The 21,299-nt window shown below is 38.7% G+C and overlaps 1 long non-coding RNA gene across 1 annotated transcript; it reads left to right on the top strand.

The window, feature by feature from the left end:
* The first annotated feature begins 13,907 nt into the window (after positions 1-13,907).
* Positions 13,908-17,917, top strand: LOC135447412 (uncharacterized). Its single transcript, XR_010440106.1, has 3 exons — positions 13,908-14,060; positions 14,279-14,341; positions 16,830-17,917. It is a non-coding gene; the product is annotated as an uncharacterized LOC135447412 (long non-coding RNA).
* The last annotated feature ends 3,382 nt before the right edge of the window (positions 17,918-21,299 follow it).

The following is a 21,299-nucleotide window of genomic DNA, read 5'->3' as shown; positions in this document are numbered from 1 at the left end:
TGCTTTATTACACACACTAGCAGAGAACTGTTATCCTATTCCCATAGCCTTGCCCGAGAGCCCCTTAATTTCAAAATTCCAATAATTCGGAGGGAGGTGGTTTACATTCGCCGTTCCAAGGGAGGCTTTTCTGCCTTCCTCCTCAGCAGACACCTGTCTTGTAAACCAAGACAGTGAGTAAACAACAAATGGCTGAAGGTTTTCTTCGGTTTCCATAAGAATTCTTTGGCTCTTTTTCAAGTGAGAAGAGTCTAGGCGGAGGAAAAAGTGCCGGAAATACAAAGCTGGTGGTGTGTTTGAGGAATCTCTGACCTGTCTGGATCAATCTGCGTGGCACTCACAGCCTTTAACTTGGCGTGGCCTTAGCGCTTGGTGACAGGCGGGGACAGCATGGCCCCCTCCCTCGGCAGGACCTCTGGAAAGAGACGTGCTGCTCAGGACGGACGAAAGGAGACTCTAGCACAGTACAAACAAAACCCAAAAATGCTAACTTTCATTTTCAAGTACTCAGGCAAACATCCAGGTTCTTGGGTCCTGCTTGGAACCCAGAAGCGGCACAGAAATGCAAGTTGTGCTGCAGAGTTTTTGCCAGTTTCTAGTCAAAATTCTGGCTTTCTGGAGGCACAGCACTGACAAAAACATGGCTAAACTCTCTGTGATCAATCTAAGCAAGAAATAGATTCTTGGCAGGAGATGCTGAAACAGATCTTAAGTAGAATGTGGCAAATGTTGCAATGAACCAGGAAAGAAGTGGTTACCCTTATTCCTGGGAAGCTGGGATGGAGGGACCTGGCCAGAGCTGTATTGCTGTTGCTGAAGCTGGTAGGTGTGTTCTCAACATTATGTCAGCAACCCCATGAAGGATAAAGGGGAAAGTGTAAATTGCTTATTTACCACTTAGCAAGAAATTAATTATTTGGAAAAGAATTGCAATAAAAAAAGACCCTGGTGTGGGTGTAAAGGCAGGAGCTTTGAAGTCTGGCTGTGATTGTAAGTTATGCATACTTATGGTTGGGCGATTCTTTCTATCTATTGTGTTTCCAAAGTTCAAATTTTTACAAGACAGCTATATTTAATTTTAAAAGGAAGATGTTCTAAATGCCTAAGCACATATGTCAGTCTCCTCATTTAAAACTGGATATTAAAAAAATTGTATTAATATAGGAGAGTCAACTTGGACTGCTGGAGTTTTGGATTCTGCCTCTGTTAATTTAAAACCTGGGACCAAATGGGAAAGCAAGCTAGAAATGTGGGATTCCAGCTGAGGTTCTGAGTGAGCCTGCTCCCTCTTTTCTTCAGTCAGGAGAAAAGATTTGTATTTGTTCCTCTATGACATTTCAGGGCAGACAGAAATACAGGCAGAATTTCACATCTAACCAAGTACATGAATATACAGAATTTGATATTACTTTTCTTTTTCTTTTCTTTTTTTTTTTTTTTTTAATTTGGCTTGAAAGTGCTGTAGCAAAATTTTCCCAATGCAAGTTAATAAATTTCTTCCATCCTTCTAGAAGATGCTTTGGGGGCTGAACTTCTGTTAAAAGCTTCCAATTTTTGCACATACTGAAAACCACAGAATTTTCTATCCTACCTTTCTTCCCCTTCCCAAGTTAAGGAAAGGATAAGAAACCATTCATAGTGAAAAACTCTGGGCTTTTGTGTTCTAGGGAAATGCAGATGATGAAGTACTTGATCAGTGGAACACCAGGACTATAAAATAGCAAAGATATTTCATGTTACAAGATACTCCATCTTACGGAGTTATGTAAATGTACAAATGGCTGAAATATTGTAGGGATTCAGAGATATCAGAGTGATAAAGGTGAAAAATAAGGAAATGCATTACCATAAATCAATATTTCTTGTATGTACTATGTTCACAGAAATAATTTGGCTAAAATTGATTGTTCTGTTGATCTGAAACTAGAATCTTCTCATTATTAAACCATAGTTCACCAGTTTACAACAGGATTGGTTACATGTTTCTCCTTTGGAGAAGACATCAAATGTTTTGCCAAGGCGTGTTACCTTGGCTTGTGTGCTGTGCACTGTGGAGCCTTATGGACAAGGAAGATCTCTTGAGATTAAAATAAAATGATCTTAAAAACATATGCAACCTTTAAATGCACTTTAAAATGTATTTCTCCTGTCTTCAGAGTCCATAAATAGAATGGAAATCCAAGCAATGAACATTTCTTACCAACAACATTTAAAGACAGCATGTTCTCTGAAGTAAGCAACATGTTTCCAATAAATTGTTTCAAGCTGCACAAATGTGTTTGCCAATCCTCAAAGCAATCATTTCCAGTTAGTTTTTTGGATTGCAATAAGATTAATGATAAAATAACACTGAAAAAAATTTAAAATAATCTTAGGGTTTTAATAAAAATCCATAAATACAAGGAAATTCTGAGTTAGGACAGCCAGAGTGTATTTAACTTAGTCTTGTTTTGCTCCCAGCTACCACACATAGAATCCCTCATTAGGAGAGATAATGCAAAGCACAGTTGATAAAAATACAGATCATATGTGGTATTTGCAAGAGCTGTAAGCACAGCAGCACTCAGAGGATGTTGTGTTTATCTTAATTACAAGTGGCTCTGTGTGTTTGTCATAACGTCTCAACAGTTTTAAAGAAAATATTGTTTTATTTCCTCTGCTTGTTTTTTAATACTGTGTGATTAATATTACTTGTAGCTGTCATCAACTTTTTCTAGTGCCCAAGTTCCCAGTATAATAATGATCTATATAGCTACAAAATAAAACATATTAATTGCTCCATAATACATCCCCATGAAAGGTTTAAACTAATGAAATCATTATTACCATTGTATCTATATAACATCTTTGCTATACAAATATCTTCCCTATATACTGTGCAGTGGTAATATTTTTTCAATATAAGACATACAAATAATTTCTTTTTTTTTTTTTTTCATACAAACAAACAAGAGAAAATCTCAGAAAGACCAAACTGGTATTGAAATAGGTCTGATCAAAGGCTTTTCAGGAAATGAGTATGCCTATTTGCCACATTTAATCTTGGTGGTAACGTTATAGAAATACTGTGCTAAAAGCATATTACTGCCAGTCCTTGGTCAGGAATTCCCTTTCCCATCCTAGCTCAGTCCTCCATGTAGTGCAAGGTCACACAGGAGCTGTGGCTGATCACTTTGTTTTCACCATGATTTTCACAGGCAGTCTTTACCTTGTACATTCCCCATTCTTTGAATACCTGACTCTGAGACCTGAAGCAGGTTTGCAGCAGTCACACAACACACAGCTACAGCTGTGTCAGGTAACATGCTCAGAAAACTAAAAAATAAAGTGAAAAATTAAATTTTGCTTCTTGGCTGGATGCCCAAAAACAGTAGATGCATTTGGCTTTAAACTTCACATATCTCCAATGCAAATCTGTATAATGGGATAATAATACTCACTTTGCATAGGTTTTATACTGTTGAGGTTTTTTCAAATGAGAGTTTTTATGCCAAATTTCTTAAGCTTGTGAAAAGTTCAAACAAGTAGAATCCAACTGTGTAATTGTACGGACAGCAACAGGATTTATCAGCGGGCTTAACACTTTAAATGGGCTGCACACTCATACAACCCAGTCTGGAGGAACAATTGTTCATGGGTTTGGGTTGGAAACCTTCCTGCCACAGAAAACCTTGTGAAGTCCAGAGTGCTCATTGCAGGCAGCATCTCTGAAGAGTCATGTTCCAAAGCTCTGGACAGTCTCTACTGAACATGTGGAAACGACTGTTTTTCCAGACTTTCTTGCATCGCTTTTTTGCTTTTGATTTTCAAACAGCAGTCCCTTAATTCCCCATTCACCCCAAATCGCTGTTCCCTACTCAGAGCTATGTGTTGGCCACCATTTTCCTATGGAAGATTTAGTGTCAGGAAAACAGCATCTCTCTTTTCAGCTGTATTCTTAGAAATTAGCATGGGTTTTGGCAGAAAATTTTATTTAAGGAGAAAAAAAACAACTGAAGAAGCCTTATGAGATGAAGGAAATCTGGTCACAGAGTCAAAACCAACAAATTAGAGACAATACAAAATGGAGTTTGTAACCAGAAGGCTTAGGCAGCTAACCTAATAATGATCCTACTATATTAGTCTGTAATTAGATCATTTCCTTCTGAGGTGGCCAAGGAATAAATCCCTGTAAATATGAGATTTTGTGATACCAGTGATGAGATATCTTGCACAAGTCATTGCCTGAGGTCCAAAGATGTATAGAAATACAAACTGCATTGTGCAAGCCAGAAGATGGAGGAGAAGGGGTGGGGATGGAGGAGAGAACAAATTTTCTTTTTCAGTGGCTGTGAAATTTTGGTTCAGCTTAGGTCTTTTGGGAAGCTGTGATACCTGATCAGACCTAAAGAACAAGAGAACAGCATCATGGGGCCTTTTGCAGGGGCATGATCATTATCCTACCTGCAGCTCTCCTTCATGTGAAGGAATCAGAGATTCTGTGTAGGCTTCAGGTGGTGGGTAATAAGTAAGTCACTGGCAAAATTGGGAGGACTAAATATCTTACAGCTATTGAGCTCCTTGAACAGGCAATTCTGGACCAAGTGGCAGACTCAGCTGTAAAAGAATAATTTATATCCACAAAACTAATAAATTTACCCCAAAGCCTGCATGGAAGAGGGCTGAATCTAAGTTTTGGCAACAATGGGGTTTGAGAAAGTTTGATATTTGCTGTCTTCATTCTGTGGGTGGGCCCTGCACAATTGCTTGTGTGTCATTAACATTGCAGAAATGGATAACCATTCAAAAGACCTTTCCTATGCATGTTGTGTTCTTTAGTCCATGAGGATTAACTCCTTTCTAGGCACAGCTTCAAAAGTGAAAATTATGTACTATTAAAGGAGCTAATTTTAGATCTTCATGTTTTCACTATATCTTAATCAAGCTATTATTGTTATTAAAATATTCTGAAGTGAATTCAAATTTCATAAATATGGAATTTTTTTATTTGAGCTCCTTTTTCATGCAAAGCAAGTTAGAAATGTGCACACAGCCTCCAAGGGGACTCAGTGGTTCCCATAGTATTTGCTCACAGTTCTTTTAGTGACTCAGCCAAAAGACGGAGATCCCAGTGGTCTCTGAAATCTTTGTCACATTTATTTCTCTCACATCTCATAAAGTTCCAAATGCAAAAAGTCTCTTGCTAACTATTCTACATACAATCTTCTCAAGATTGTCAGAAAGATTGTACATTAAAAATCTGAATTAAATTAACAGCTTGGGATAAACCTATTGTATGCTTAAGTTCCCTCTTTCTGTGGCTAAGTATTACAACATTCTCTCAAGAGGGATGAATTGTGCCTTTTAGCATATTTTTTCCTTTTTTTTGTTAGTTTAAAACCATTTTTTAGTGTTTGCCTAGCATATCTAGAATTTTTCATGAAGATTTATAATAACCCTATGTTCACAAACCCAGAAATCCTGTACTGTGCAAAGCTGTGCATACATAGGCACATAGCAACCTTTTAACCTTTTAACCCAAGCTAAAATGGAAATAACCATCTCCCCCCTTCCACTCTTAGGCTGTCCCTTCTCTGCAGCATTCATTTTGCCCTTGACCCTTAGTTCCATTAAAGCACATTTTTGATGAATGAGCCTGCAATATCTAATGTATTCAGGACATTACATATCAGGCAATAAACCAAAGGAGAAAGCTCCAGTCACTAGGGTTTTCTGTTTGAGGTGTTCCAGTTACCTTCTGCCACCCAACAGCCTTCCACTACTACAAACCATGGCTAAATATTCTCTTGTGGTAATGTTTGGTTTTCCCTTATCTGTCCCAATTACCTTTTCTCTGTTTCCGCTGAAGTGCCTTCTCATTTTCTTTCTTTTTTTCATTTTTTTTAAAGCAATACTACTTCTAGCTAGCATAACAAGTAACAGGCTCACGGGATGGGTCAGATTGGAAGGAACTGCCCTAAACCCCGTTTCAGTTCCCACTTACACCTTTTGAGTCTGACTTAACTGACTCCTGATTTATAGGGATGCAATGGAGAATGGAAATGAGCCAGTAGCTGAGAGCTCCCCTTGCTGGAGCTGTGATGTGTGATGCCTACAGGGTTTCTTTTGGCATAGACTTTTACAACTGCAGAGTTGCTGGATATATCCAATTCACTGAAAGAAATCACTAAAAAAAATACCGCACAACTAGCTCATTGGAATTGTTTAAGCAAAATTAAAATGCTAGAATAACTATAAAATACTGATTTTGCTGACTGAATGTAAAATAACATTAGGAGATAGTTGAGGAAGATAAGCACTATGGTCATAAAAAGAACAAATATACTGAATTGGCTGGGACGGAGTAGTAGATGAAAGTAGTAGATGAAACCTTTTAGACTAATTACAGTTGACTTTGAAAGCATACATTACATGTAAAATGTTGTTGTCTTATTCACTTGCTCTAATTAAGCTGCTCTAGAATATATTTTTCTTCATTTTCTCTATTCCTGTCTTCAGTGACCTTGAAAGTATAATGGCCCAAACTCTGTTCTGTCATGCAGGATTGGTGCCGGTAAAATTAGGTCTTTTTTCAGTGATCTTCACAGGGGCTTTGGTCCAGTTTCTCAGCAGTGCTGCAGAAGTCATGCACCTGCTTCCATCTCTGGTGCACCACAAACTCAGGTATAAATGTTCCATGGAGAGCAAAAATACAACTATTATTACTGTTTAAATCAAAGCAAAAAAAGCATTTCTCTTTGACAGATATTGTATTGGCATGGTGTCCCAATGAAGATGAATGATGAATCTGACTGCATGTTATCAGAAGGCTAATTTATTATTTTATGATACTATATTATATTAAAGAATACTAAAGTAAACTATACTAAAGAATACAGGAAGGATACTTAGAGAATGCTAAAAAGATAATAATGAAAACTTGTGACTCTCCCCAGAGTCCCAACACAGCTTGGCCCTGATTGGCCACTGAGTGAAAACAACTCACAGCAGAATGCAATGGAACAATCACCTGTGGGTAAACAATCTCCAAACACATTCCAAAGCAACAAAACACAGGAGAAGCAAATGAGATAATTATACTTTTCCTTTTTCTCTGAGGCTTCTCAGTTTCCCAGGAGAAAAATCCTGGGCCAAGGGATTTTTCAGAAAATGTGAATGCCACAGACAGAAAAGTGCCCCCCAGATTAAAATATGGTTGAAAAATTTTGCTTGTAAAACCAGTAATATGGTTATGGAATATTTTGCCTATGAGGATTGAATTGGAACACGTACTTATTAGCCATAAAGTTGATTTTGCTAAATTACACCACTGCAGCACTCCCAACACCCCTTTTATGGTGAGGGTCCTGTTATGCCATCACCAGAGGAAGATGCCTACCCTGCCCCTCCTAAATAATCCTTAGCGCTCTATAAACTAAACAAAAACAGGAAGGCCCCTGAGGATGTAAAATAAGTATTTTAAACAAGAAATATGGCTTGCCGTGGCCCAGTAGATTTGGATCCAGATTTTCTAAAATTCAGAATTGTTTCAGAGCTGAGTGCTTACCCCACAGCTACTTCTAATTTGGAAATTTTTCTCCTATGTGTTTTTTTTTTCTCCCAATGTTGTCTTAAATATCTTTAGTAATTTTAAACTATGCATTGCCTGCTCTACCAGCAACTTTCCCTTTGCACATATTCCATTAATAACTTCTACTTGAAGTAATAAAGTAAAAAAAGCAATAAATTCAAGCTTGCTTTCTCTCTTTCTCCCACTGTGCAGTCTACTCCCTTGCACCGAGTTCAGCTCTCAGTCCAGACCACCCACATCATGAATGAATGCTCTGATCTTGCCCTCCAACCACCTGGAACTGGATAACTGCCTTTTAAAATAGACTACACCCTCTTTTACTTCCTAATATCTCAGGTATATTTTTCAGTACTTTAAGACTTTGCAGACAAGACTAATATCCACTATGCTGCTGTAATTACATCCAATGTTTACCACTGGGGGGAAAAGAAAAAATACAGGATAAAAGCTATCGGCAGATAAAATTTTCACTAAACTCAATTACACCTCATTATACATTTCTGCACAACACAAAAGTCCAGCTTTTAATAGGGAACATGAGGAATTAGGCTTGCAAAAATTTTAATTCCTGCTGCTGTGGAGCCTGCAGAAATTTGGGGGGTACATAACATCTTGGCTCAGAATACTTTGGTGTTACTGGTTGATGTTTGAGAAGAAACTGGTTCCTTCAATCTGCAAAAACATCCTGACTTTTGGTGACTTAGGCCTCAAAAATCTGTTCTGAAGAACTGATATCTCTCAGGGGCTGTTGTCACTCACACCTCTCTTAGATGCTGATCAAGAACCCTCATTCTTGGAGCTTCTACTCTGAGAGAGGTAATGCTGAAGACATTGACAATGTTGGCATGAGAGACCTGAGCAGCAGTGCCACTAATGGGAGGATCAGTAAATGGTTTGTAGTCTGTCTAATTTCCCCACTCCTAGGCATACCCACTGGAGAGTAAGGAGCAAGCTAGAATGATACAACTATGATATAATTATCAAAAGATCCCTGAAAGGTCCTTTCCCATCTGCCTAACATCTTCAGAGATGAGCACTGGGAAGAAAATTACCTGTGCTCAGGGAAACAAAGAATTGCAATATGCTGGGAATGGGCCTGGCTTCAGACAGCAAGAAGGGTCCTGTTCAAGGAACCACAAACTCATAAAAATGGCAATGATCCATGGAAATACCATTACAAGTTGCTAGCCAAAAGCTTTTGTTCCTGGACACTGTCACACCATCATCCATCATATCTCTACTTTCAGCCTATGTGACACTCAGAGAAAATAGCAGATTGTTTTAGAAAGTAGTTTCTTCAGGTGCAGTGCAGAAGGGAGAGGATTAAGGAAAATAAGAAAGTGCTGATAAAGACAACAGATGTGAAATGCTGATCAACATCTCACTACATAAACAAAAGATCATTTATTGTATAGATGGCCTTGATCTTGGACTCAAAATTCAGCCACAGTGTAACCTCAGTCATTCACTAAAAGGATTTGTTTGGCTTTTATTTTTTAAATGTTCCCATCTTGTTTCTGGAAAAAGATGTGATAACAGATTTGCAATGCACCTGACCTACATTCTTCAAGTTTATAAGGGCCCAGCCTAGTCCACATTCACATTCCAGTGTCTCCTCCTGGAAAAACAGAGGCACTTTCCAGATGTGTTTGATATACTTCTGCAGTGTAAATGCTATGCCAGGGTTTCTTAATCACAAGCATTAGTTTTTATTTCATTTGAGATTTTGCCTTCCAGTAAACTCATCTTTCCACAGTGACAAAGGCACGACAAGGTACAAACTGGAAGAAGCCCTCTGAGGTCGATTCTCTGACAGGATGGGAGGACTCAGTCCCCACTGCATTTGCATCAGCAGGAGATATGGACTCAGAGGAATGCAGACCACCATCAGCCAAAGGAAGGGAGGAGGGAGAAACACAAAACTGGAATTTTCCAAAGTATTCCTTCATTGTATCGTGGCTTATCTGTTTTGTCTTTCATATTAAAAACTCCGTATTTTTATAATCAGTTTTAAAGGAAAATTCAGCTCCCCTTACAGTCAAGGATTTGGAACATATGTTAGCTATTCATAAGACTAATATTTTAAATTTGTTCCTGTCATTATTCATGCAGGAGGCTAAACAGTATTTAAAAATGGTTTAACACAATTTTTGCTACTAAGTCTAAAAACATAACCTGTTTTCCCAGACTAGATAGATGCTTATCACAACACTACATTTTAAGCTGCATTCCACTGCTTGCAAGAGAAGTATTTTGTCCTTTGGAAAAGATCTCTTAAGAAGTGAGAACTTAAAAAATGCTGGCCTCATCAATGTTTACATCCAGAACAATTCCCTTTGCTTAATGGTTGCCAAGAGCTTACATCCACTAAGAATATAGACACACAGGCTCAGTTTGCTTGCACAGAGCTGTACATTTGAGATTCCACACAGTTACCTACAGAATGACTCTCCTATGTGACCACGCGTGTAAATGGAAGGAAACATTTTATCAAGCAAACTTTATTAGATTAAGTGGCTACTGAGGGCGGGGAGGGAAGGGGAAATCAAAACATTTCTAAAGTAATAAAAATTAATTTAGGCTACTGGATGTAAATTTGACAGCACGTACTCCCTTGCTTCTCTTTATGGTGGGACCCTTGCTTAGATGTCAAACTGAGATGAGTCTGGAGATAAAATATTGTGAAAATGATGCCTTGAGAGGCTACCTAGAACAGATGCTAGACAGTGTTACAGGAATAAAGTAGGTATTTATTAAAAAGCCTTCGGATACACTTTGGGCAGTACAAGAGCTGGCCAAGGCTACACCCAAGATGGACAACAGGTCCATCTTTAAGAGTTTTCACACTTTTATAAGTTTTGGTCCATTTAAATATTGGGGTTAATTGTCCAATTGCAGCTTCAGGTTATGAAGTCCCATCCTCCCAGATTGTTCTCCTCAATTCATTGTTGTTTATTTTTTTTTGGGCCCTTGGTTCTCTGTTCCTTATAGGCTGGAAAAGGATTGTTTTGTCTAACTTAACTGTGAAAAGAACTTGCTAACACTTCATATGAAGTTCAGAGTTATATACTAATGCAGTACAAAATCTATCAAATACTATGGCATTTATTATTTGCTTGCAAAAGTTCAGAAGAGTCCATGTTTTGGTGCAGATGTCCCCAAAAATTTCCTTCCCCATGTGTTTGGTTCAGCACAGTCATAGCACAGCCTCCAGTTTTGGCATTTTGGTTGTGCTTTCTGGGGAGAAAAACACAGCAAAAATAACCTTTCTTGGGTATACGCCATGTTTTCAGATGGCAAACCCCTTAGGGCATCATCTTTTTCATATAAGGAAAATCCCAGATGAAAAAAGTCAAAATATTTGCCACCTCCTTGAGAGAGCCTGAAAGATTTAGCTGTCACCTGCCAGTCAACAAAAGGAAGAAATCACATCTAAATCTGATTAGACCACGATTGTACATTTGTTAACACAGACCTCCTGTGCCGAGCTACTAAGTGAGGCCTAACTAAGTTAGGAAAACAAAACTGGTGATAGAAAAGAGAAAGTCAAAGGGAAGGGGAAAACAAAAAGGCTGCACCAGAAGAAAATTTACTGTACTGTCCTGGGGTGACTTAATGATGCTGAATTGCATCCCCATTTGTCTGTTTAGCCCAAAAATAAGTTGTGCACCTTTGAGGCTGGTTCTGAGAATGAAGCGTGGGAGAGAAGAAGTGTGCAGTTTGTTTTCAGAAGCTGCACTCACTCCTCCACAGTCCCTCTACTGGACTATGTTGTCTGTGCATGGACAGACAGCAGGACAGATCTCTCCTTTGCTTTTTAGTTAGTTTTTAGCTGGCTGAGACAGAGAAGTTCCCTGGACGGCAGTTTTTCTTTTCCTTGGACCTGTTTAAGCTGCTCTGGACTGAACACCGGAGGAGCACAAGCAGCTCCATCTGTGGCCACCACAGCATTTCCAGCACTGAGGGACTGATAACAAACTGATAACAAACTGAGTGAGCTGAGCTACAGCCACCAAGGGGGCTTTCTGAGTTCCTCATCTCTTCAGAGTGGCAAGAAGTTTTATTGTTTAATACTGCTCATTTTTGTGCTGGGGAATGCTTTGCCTGTTAGATAAACAGGTTTTTTCCACATTTCTCCAAGGAAATCTTTTCCCAAATCGATTGGGGAGGTGCCAGTTAAATCTACTTTCTAGAGGAACCCCTTTGGAGGTTTTCTCTCAAATTTGCCCTAAACTCGGACAAGGGAATAAAAAGTGAAAGTTGGACTCTGGGACTCCTTCTCACAGTCCTAGGTAAATGAGGAGAGGCAATATGAACATAGGAGCAGTGAGCTGAAAACTGAACAAGGGAAAATAATGATAGTCCTGTAGATATTTTAGGGAATCTTCTGAAGTCTTTGAAATGCTGACAATGACCAAAGATACATTAAGTGACAGGCACTCTGCACACAGAGCCAGAAGCCTTTCTTTTAGAAAATCATCTTGCTCATCCCTTGAAAAATCAGAGAAAGCAGAAGGGCTTTCTAGACAGTTCTTATATCTCATAGATAGCTATAAATCTAAGAAAAAAGTTAATATTTTGTAAGAAAAAAGTCAGGCTTTACTTTCTGAAGGGTCAGTTAAAGAGGCTGGGGGAAACCTGAGTACCATACACTTACTCTCCAGCCCCAAAGGGAGGAAAAATATGAGGTTTTGCCTTTTTGTTGTTGTTTGCCTTTTCTGTAAGAGGTTCAGGGAACATTCTATAACATCCATTGGTGAAATGTTGTCTCTGCCATTTCAGTAAGGGACAAGAGTACACAGCTGATCTTTCTTCACTAGGGAAGGAGATAATTTTGAGGTTAAGGGAGATAGCTACTGGAAAAGAATCCTATTTAATAAAGGAACAAGCAATTCATTTGGCAGAGCAGACAAGAAAGGCCTGACAAAGCAACAATAATAGCTTTAACCTCAGGCTGTGTGTGGTCCACTGGTGAAGTGTTTTGAGAGCCATGGTTTGTCTGTCCTCACTGAGCAGGGAGAGAGAGAAAAACAACAGACTTTGTGCCATTGCTGCCTGTGAATTTTTGGCCTTGTTACAGGAAAGGCAAAGGAAACTGTGAGGCCAACTCATTCTCTGCTTGAGATTGAACATGCTATTGTTGTGGTCATGGTAAAAACTAAGCAGTTGTTTGGGCTCAATAGACGCCACCCCAAGTTTAACCAATAATTCATTTCTTTAATCATTGTTTTCCAAGGGAAATTTAATTTAAAAGATGTATTTATAACTGACTGAAATCCTAAGCTATGCAAACAAAACAATTGTTGTTTGAAATAATGCCTGTCTTGTTGGGATGAGGTCCAGAAGTCATATTTTGTCAGTGCCAAGCTGCAATGGAGTGACCAGAATTCTCTTCCAAACCTAATAATCCACAGCTTCAAGGGCCAAATCCTGCCTTCAGCTCCACCTCTGTATGTTCAAGTCTTCTCCACTGACTTCACATTTGGCCCTATATAGGGAAAACAAGAGTTCACCTCCGTGTCATGTTCTGCTCAATTTCTTCTTGGATTTCCCTTTGTCCATTTTGCTCCCAGATTTAAAAAAGGTTTTAAATCGGACAGTAGATTAACTCAAAGCAGTACAGAGTCCATATACCATGGGCCAAAAGGCCAGTAGAATTTGGAATGTGCTGGTGCCTGGAACTGAGGTCTAAACATACAAAGCATCTTTTGCTCTGGGTGACGGGTTTTTTTTTGGTTTTTTTTAGGAGGCAGAGAAATCTAGTGCCAGCTATTGCACAAACTAAAATATATTTTAATTAATTGCAGGCATCGGGGCCTATCAGATTTAAGGATCTCATTTCATCATATTTTTCAGTGAATTGTTACCACGATTGATTCTGCCTTGGGTGCCAAACCTGACCCTTATAAGTGCGAAGGCAATTAGGAAGGAGTGTCCATTACCAGCCTTTCCATTTGCATGGCTGACACAGAAGTGAAATGAAATTTCACCCTGTGCCTTCCTCCCTTTTCTCCTTCCCATCCTAATTGTGAAAGAGGAGGCAAAGAAGTGTGTGGGAAAACAACTTTGCTAACTTAAAGTATTTTGAAAGGCTGATTGAATAATAAATTATATATCCATATGGAGCTTGGGAGTTGTTGTCATCTTATTGCAAATCTCCCATACCTCCTCAGTGATGTCTCACAGCCAACCAACTCCAGCTCTTCTCAAGCAGCTCACCCACTCTTTTATAGCACTCATCCTCATTGGACACAGCTGTGGCCTATTGAGGGCAAGCCTGTTCCTATCTTTGGCAATTAGTACAGATGCAACTCCTCAGGGGTGAGATTGCCTTTTGCACTATCCCTATTCTTTTACACTCTATCCTCCCACAAGGAGTCATCTTTCTAAACTTTTGTCCACAACCAAAAATATCAGATGTTTTTGGAGAAGAGTGGAAGTTGGGGCAATCAAATGTCCTCATGCTGACATGCTCTGGGAGAACACAGAAGTAAGTATGAGATTAGGCAATGAGCACTGTTTTTCTGCTCCACACTCATTACTGGAACTGGACAGACTTGCATATGTAGGGAAAGAAATAGAAAATCATCCTGTCCCAGAAAAGTCATTCCTTTCCTATGCATATGAATTCAGAAACCTATGACATGATTTATTGTTTCCTTAATGGAAATTAACACTCAGATATGTTGTTACAAATGTTTCTTTCAGGCAGTATTGGAGGTGCAGAAGCAACTGCAGAGAATAATCAGTGAGCAGCACTGATCGTTCAAGGTAAATAACTTTTGGGAACTACCTAAGCAAAATATGGCTTTTTATGACACATTGTCTCACAGTTCACAGCCTAAATCTGGCTTCTATTGAAAGTGCAGATATGTTTGATCAAAAATTTAGCAAGGCTGCCTTTCCATATCAGAAACGTCTGAATCCATTAACTGCATTCCCAAATGCTTTTTATTCTTGCCTTGTTCTTTTCTGTCCTCTACAGCTTTGGCTTGCTTTATATAATTTCACAGGGTTGTGTGTGAAGGAGTTTCTATTTATTGTTGGTTTTGTCATTACTGTTGTGGTTAGGTACACTTTCACAGGGATTGGGGAAGCTGAGCAGAAGGAAGAGGGTGGGAAGTAAATGACAAAGTAGTTGGTTGCTTTGCAACTCTTCCTACAGCAGAATCTGTCCTGCCTCTTCCCACTTTTAGTCAAGAAATAGGATTCAGAAAGTTTATCATGCCCCAAAGAAGATGTCTGCTGAGATGCACTGTTGCACATGACTGCTCTGGCTTTCATCTAATGCACAAGTCACTGAAGGTTACCTTCCTCCCTTGGCTTCTTGTAGCAAAGCATCCATCTATAAACAGCTGATGGGACAAACAGAAAAAACATTGAGAGAAGAAAACTGCAGCAGACACAGTTTTGTGGTCACTGCAGAATCTTATGTTGTTTGACTGTAGAAACCTATTATTATTTTTATTATTATGGTTATTATTATTATGAGATTTTCTTTGCAACAACATTGCTTCATTGCTTGTCACTGCTGTCACTTGTTCTTGTGCACAGAAGTCTCAAGGGCCCATTTCTCTGTGCTCTCCTATGCCCTTTTTTCTTCCTGGAGACATTCAGAAGTGCAGGGATGCCCAGGCAGGCCCAACACTGCTCAACATAAATACAGCCAGGCTTCAAGTTCACTTGGATGTAGATGATAGATCGATCTGCTCCTGTTCCTCAGGTAAAAAGGGAGCATGATTCATTGTATTGCAGTGAATTTACCTTAAAAGAATTTACCTAAAAAGCTGATACAAATCTTGTGCAATTTATGAAGTGCAATTTTTAAAGCGAGAGGAGGGGGCTCCTAGCAGAGAAATTCAGGTAGGGCTTTAAAAGATATCCCTGCTTCTTCAGTTGTGTGTTTTAGATACACATAGTTAATGTGTGTCCTAAATGTGTTGCTGCTAATGAAGCCTCTCCTGCAGATAGTGTGAGATAGTCTGAAATGCTCTTCCATCAGAAATACTTACTAATTACTTTGCATGGTTGTACTAAGCAGAAATTTCCACGTCAAAAGGGCCAAAAAATCTCACAGCACAATACAAGTACTGCTCTCCCCTTCAGCTTACAGCTCTATTTACTTTCTCCCATCCTTATTTCTGATTTTTGCCTTGTCTTTCTCTTTGCTTGACTAATAACAGCATCCACCTGCCCTAAAAAAAACCCCATGTTCCTTACTTGCATGCAATGTGGCTTTGGGAATGCTGCATCTAGGTTGTTACAGAATAAAGTTAAAACAAAATCACTGCCAACCATTAATATCAGCAGACTCTTAAATAATTTTCTTTCATGGTTTCATGCTCTATTTTTATTAGATATTTAAGGCACTATGTTCTTACTAAGATTACAGGATGTTGCAACTAATGAAAATAAGCCATTGGAACAACTTTGACATTACTAGTCAGGAACAGTTCACATTTCATAAAGCTGTTTTATGGGAACCTCTAATTATACATTGATAAGAAAATATGAACTGTGAAGAGTTTGTATGATCTTCAATTTTCAGCCAGAAGATTTTAGCATAGAAGCTGATCATTTTCAAAGGGAAGTATGTGCTCTATTGGATCAGAGTATGGAAGAATTTAGTTGTTTATGCAGAACAGAACATATCCTTGCAAACAAAACAATTGTTGAACAAAACATGGTGGTGCAGATTTCAGTGTTTTGCAGTGAAGAGCCTGATTCCTCCATGGAGATGGAGATGTATAATCATGGACACACACAAAGGTAATCAATGTCATAAGATGCAAGTGAGGTGATAATAATTTTCACCTTATCACACTAAGTGATTTCAAGTCACTTTTAACCTTTTCTTATGTCATAAATAGGTCTTTATCTGCACAGGCTGCACATGTGTGTAACAAATTAGACTTCAGCTTATTATCACCATTACTCTATCTGCCTTTGCTCCGTTAGGTATGTTGGGCACTTCTCAAATGGAATTAAGCACCTCCTTTTTTACAGCTGTAAATGCACCAAGACCTGGGCCAGGAAGAGAGAAATGGTGCCACTGTATGTGCCAAGGCACCTCCATCCCACAGCACATGGGAGGATGCTACAGGAGCTGGGAAAGGCACACCAAAGCTGCTCCTTTCCTAGAGTTCTGGTGGAACAAAAGTTGTGCACTCACTACCAAAAATGAAGAAAAGAAAAAAAAAAAAGATAAATGTTTAGTCTCTTGAAGACTGTGTCCCAAGGTTCTTTCTCTCTCCCCCAGGCTATTTCCCTGATTCCTGAAATTTCCACTGAGTCTTCTTCATTCTGGGCACGCAGTCTGCATCTCCTGCTGAACTGGAGGATGCTGCTCCTGAGGATGAAAACTGTCCTAAGTCATTCTTGTCCTTATTTGTGGGAAGGCAGTCAGTCTGTGAGTTAGTCTGCATCACTGAAAAGCCTTCTGCTGCCTCTATGTAGAAAATTCTCACCTTGGAAATATTAAGATAGAAATTAGGCAATTAACAGATTAGAAATTTCAAGAAGCAATAAAGTATAAATGAGTTTTCCCATTTTCTGGGGAGGTGAATTAACCACAACTCACCTTCTGCTTGCACCTTTCTCTCTGTGTTGTGTGAGGATTTTGTTTGCACCACTGATTTATAAAGACACTGGCAACACATCCAGCTTCTAGAGGAACAGGAATACCCAGAGGAAAATTTAAGCAATCTAAAAACACCAGGAAGAAGGAGCATTAAAAAAACTTACAATAACATTTATAGAGAATTCTAGTAGGTGCTACCCTTAAAAAGCAGTGTTTATCACTACTTAGCAAAATTGTTATTTTAATTGCTTTTTTCACATGCTAACTCTAAATGACTTTTTTTCCCTCAGGGAAAAAAACAAAACAACAACAACAACAAAAAAAAAAAAAAAAAAAAAAAAAAAAAAAAAAAAAAACCAAAAAAAAAAAAAAAAAAAAAAAAAAAAAAAAAAAAAAAAAAAAAAAAAAAAAACAAAAACAACCAAAAAAAACCCCACAAAAAACAAAACAAGAAACGCAAACAAACAAAAGCAACCAAAACACACCAGAGGAACATTTTGTGAAACATTCAGTGAATATGATGAAAAAACCTTAATGCTACCTGAGGCCTATCCCAACAGCCCTAGGATGAACCTCAGAACTGAGTGCCTTTTTCCTATAGCACTGTGTCATAGATACTGGGTGGCAGGAATGCCTGTTCCTGTCTGCCTGCAAGAACTACTGCTCTGGAACTGGTTCCAGCTCATAGCAAGTGAAGCAACTGATTCAAGCCACAGCTATGATTTAAAAGTCCCTAAGAATAAATATTTCATCCCTAAAATACCAAATCCTTTGCTGAAGTCTTATATTTCAAACCCCACAAAGAGCTGTCTGTGAAAGTCTGCAGCAATTATGGATAGCTTACAGATAATCACAAGATGGTGATGCTAAATCCTCTAAAATATAATGTAATAGTCTTTAGTAGAGGTAGATGAATCAATAAATCAATAAGTAGAAAACATTTATTTGGGGGTCAAATGTAGCTCTTACACTAAATCAGAAGTTTCCTGTGAGCAGTTTAATTCCTTTTTTTTGCTAATTCTGGCAATTTTGCTATGAACTGTTCATGTTGACTATTCACTTATCAATATTGGAGTTGTGTGGCTGATCAAGTAAGTAATATTTATATTTCTTCTCACCTTGGATGACCTTGTGGACAAGGTGATGGCCTGATTAGTGAACTGGGATATTGTTAGTCTTCAGGAAACACTGGTGGATGGAGGGATAGAAATGGGAGATAATTTTTAAGAAATTAAAGTTTTTGTTTTTCAATACAAGTAGAACATTCTAGTTATTCATCTGTAATTCAGAAGCATTTCCCCCCCATTCTTTATGTTAAAATAAAATACTTGTTTGTGCTAGGAAAGAAGCAAGGTGGCATTTGTTTCATGACTGAGGAGCTGCAGAAGGGACAAAGCCTCCTAACACTTCAGATTCACTAAGAATTGTCAAAGAGGCATCATTTTGTGACAGGAAGAAAAAAGAAAGAATTATTATCATAGTGAATTTTAATGAACTCCTGAGGGTTCATCTGAATTTTGCAGTGTTGGAAAGAATGAGTTTCATACCTGCCTTAAATTTTTGTTCCCACTACTTCTCAGATTCATCTTGTTTTACTGACAACTCTGACTGTCATCCAGAATTACTGGAAATAATGCCAGAGAAAATGAACCCCATCCCTAAATTTTGAACCTGACCACTGATGCCACTTGTCAAGTTCCTTGTGGTTATCCCTTCCTCCCCTTTTTTCTGGGCTTGGCCTGAGACATCCTGAGGAAACAGCTGTGACACCACACTGTGTGAGCCCAGGGCCAGGAGTTTCTTCTTCCCTGAGAGTGGCACCACAAAGATCCAGTCTGATTTTTCCTTTGGGTTTTGAGGAATACATGAATGTTTGGAGGATGTAATTGAAACTCAGGCAATATAGGATGTTCCACTCACTTAGCTGAGACAGTCTGCTTTGATCCACTATGGTGCATTCCTGATGAGACAATAATTCCTGCAGGAAAACTCAGATTTAGCCCGAAAGAGTTCAGGTCTACAAAAAGGATTTTTCTGATGGGACCAGAGTCCAGTGTGAGACCTCCTAAAATGAAACAAAATTATCAAAATTTTGCAAAGAAAAAACCCCTTTTCCTCCCTATTTAGAAAAGCAGAAAAGAAGTACACCCTCCTGTTTTGTATGTTGGGGATTTAAAATGCTATAGGGATCTTACATGTCTGACATTGATGAAACAATGATAATGGTAGAAACACATTTAAATCTCTTTAGCTTCAGGCTCTGGAAGTCTCAGGCCAAAGCACGAAAGATTTTATAAATACCTACAGAAAAACTACATCTCACCTCTGTCATGTGTCCTGTCTTCAGGCAAAGTGTTTGGCCCTGCCTCTCAGATATTTTCATCCAATCTGTAAATTTATTACACCTTCCATCCCTGCTATTGATGAAAATTCTCAAAGACACTGAGCTGAGATAGATAGATAGATAGATAGATAGATAGATAGATAGACAGATAGATAGATAGATAGATAGATAGATAGATAGATAGATAGATAGATAGATAGATAGATGATAGATAGATAGACAGACAGATAAATCCACATCCAGGACTGAGAATATGGTTGTTTTTCTCACTTACACGCTATGATTTTCATCTTCCCTAACTTTACATGTCACAAGCATGGCTACTTTCCTCTGAGCAAGGTGTCTAGACAGTTTTATAGACAAAGGAGATAAACAAAAGCTTCAAGAACATAATTCAGTTCAGCCATGTGCCTTTGGGAGAGCTGTGTTCCAGCTGCCGGTTCCCCATTTCTCTCACTGACTATACAGGAGGTGTAAGTGAGTGGTGCCCATGCAAACCCCTGAGCTGTGGGTGATCCAGGTAGAGGAATCCCAGCCTAGCTGACTGGCACTGCTAGTTGGGATGCTGTGATAAGAATTCCTGTGTCTGAGGCTGCAGTCAAGTGTCAGCACTACCCCTGAAACTACCCTCACTCCAGCAGGAAGTGTTACTACCTTGCACTTCTTATTCTTTCAATAAGATATAAGATAAGGAAATGTGTCTGTCTGAAAAGCAGCAGCACAAAATGAGGGTGAAGCATTTTTGATGAAGGCATCCTCAAGTCTGCCAGAGAAGGTAAGTTGTAGTGGTGCTAATTTCTCTGCAAAGTACCAGATACCAAAATGTGAGTTTTGGCCCTAATGTGTCCCTGAGAACATGTTGGAAAGGCACTTCCTTGCCATTGTCCCCTTCTTGTGATGGTAGGTCCTTTTTTGCAGTGTTTAGAGCCATTTGTGTTTTTATTAGGTGAGCCTTGAGCAAAACCATATATTTTTTCTTTACTGCCTAATTACCTTGGTTTTGAATATATGTTCCCACTAGGTATGAAAGTATTCCAAGACATTCAACTCAATTTTGGTTTAAATTCTTTTAATAATTGAAATTTGGGAGCACTGTGCATTGTTCTTGGATTAATCTCTTAGTGGAAGAGAGGAGTTCGGGCTAAACACCCCTTAACCCTGTCTGGCATTCAGACAATTTTCCTTCTCCCTTCAGATATTCCTAGGTAATCTTTTGGTTTCCCTACTTTACTTTCAAAATGCCAGTTGTAATGAACTGTTTAAGCATGGAGATTCAGACAAAAAAAAAAAAGAAAATAAGAAAAAGCATTACATCTAGTTGACATAACCTACTATTACACTTGCATTGTAAGCAGAATTATTGAAATTGTTGACTTGTACAAAATGGCTCTCTAGCCAAAACATCCTCAGATATAAGTCTACTATTTTTAAAGCAATAACAGAAACCATCAGCCTGCAGTGTTACCGCATTTGCTGTCTCTTAGACTTAATTAGTTCCCCAGGATTCTACATTGCAATAAATTTTTCTTTGGGGAGGTGTTCAGTACAAATTCCACCTTGTGCTTTTTGAGGACAAACCATGCTCAACCAGAGAGCCTGACTGATGTGTCCTTTGACTATGTACAGCTTTGGAGTACTTGTCTCTCATATGACCATACATTACTTTCTTTCCTGGAAACATGATTGTGTCTACAATAATTCTTATTTCTGTTACAAGACCAAGCCTAAGGTGGCTGAACAATTAAGTTTCCATTGTGCTGAACTTCTAAAATGCTTCCTATGATAGAAAAAGTCCACACATTTTC

Source organism: Zonotrichia leucophrys, chromosome 4, assembly GCF_028769735.1.
Source record: "Zonotrichia leucophrys gambelii isolate GWCS_2022_RI chromosome 4, RI_Zleu_2.0, whole genome shotgun sequence".
In the NCBI taxonomy this organism is placed as follows: domain Eukaryota; kingdom Metazoa; phylum Chordata; class Aves; order Passeriformes; family Passerellidae; genus Zonotrichia; species Zonotrichia leucophrys.
Note: the sequence above shows the minus strand (reverse complement) of the source record. Positions and strands in the feature narration are given on the sequence as shown.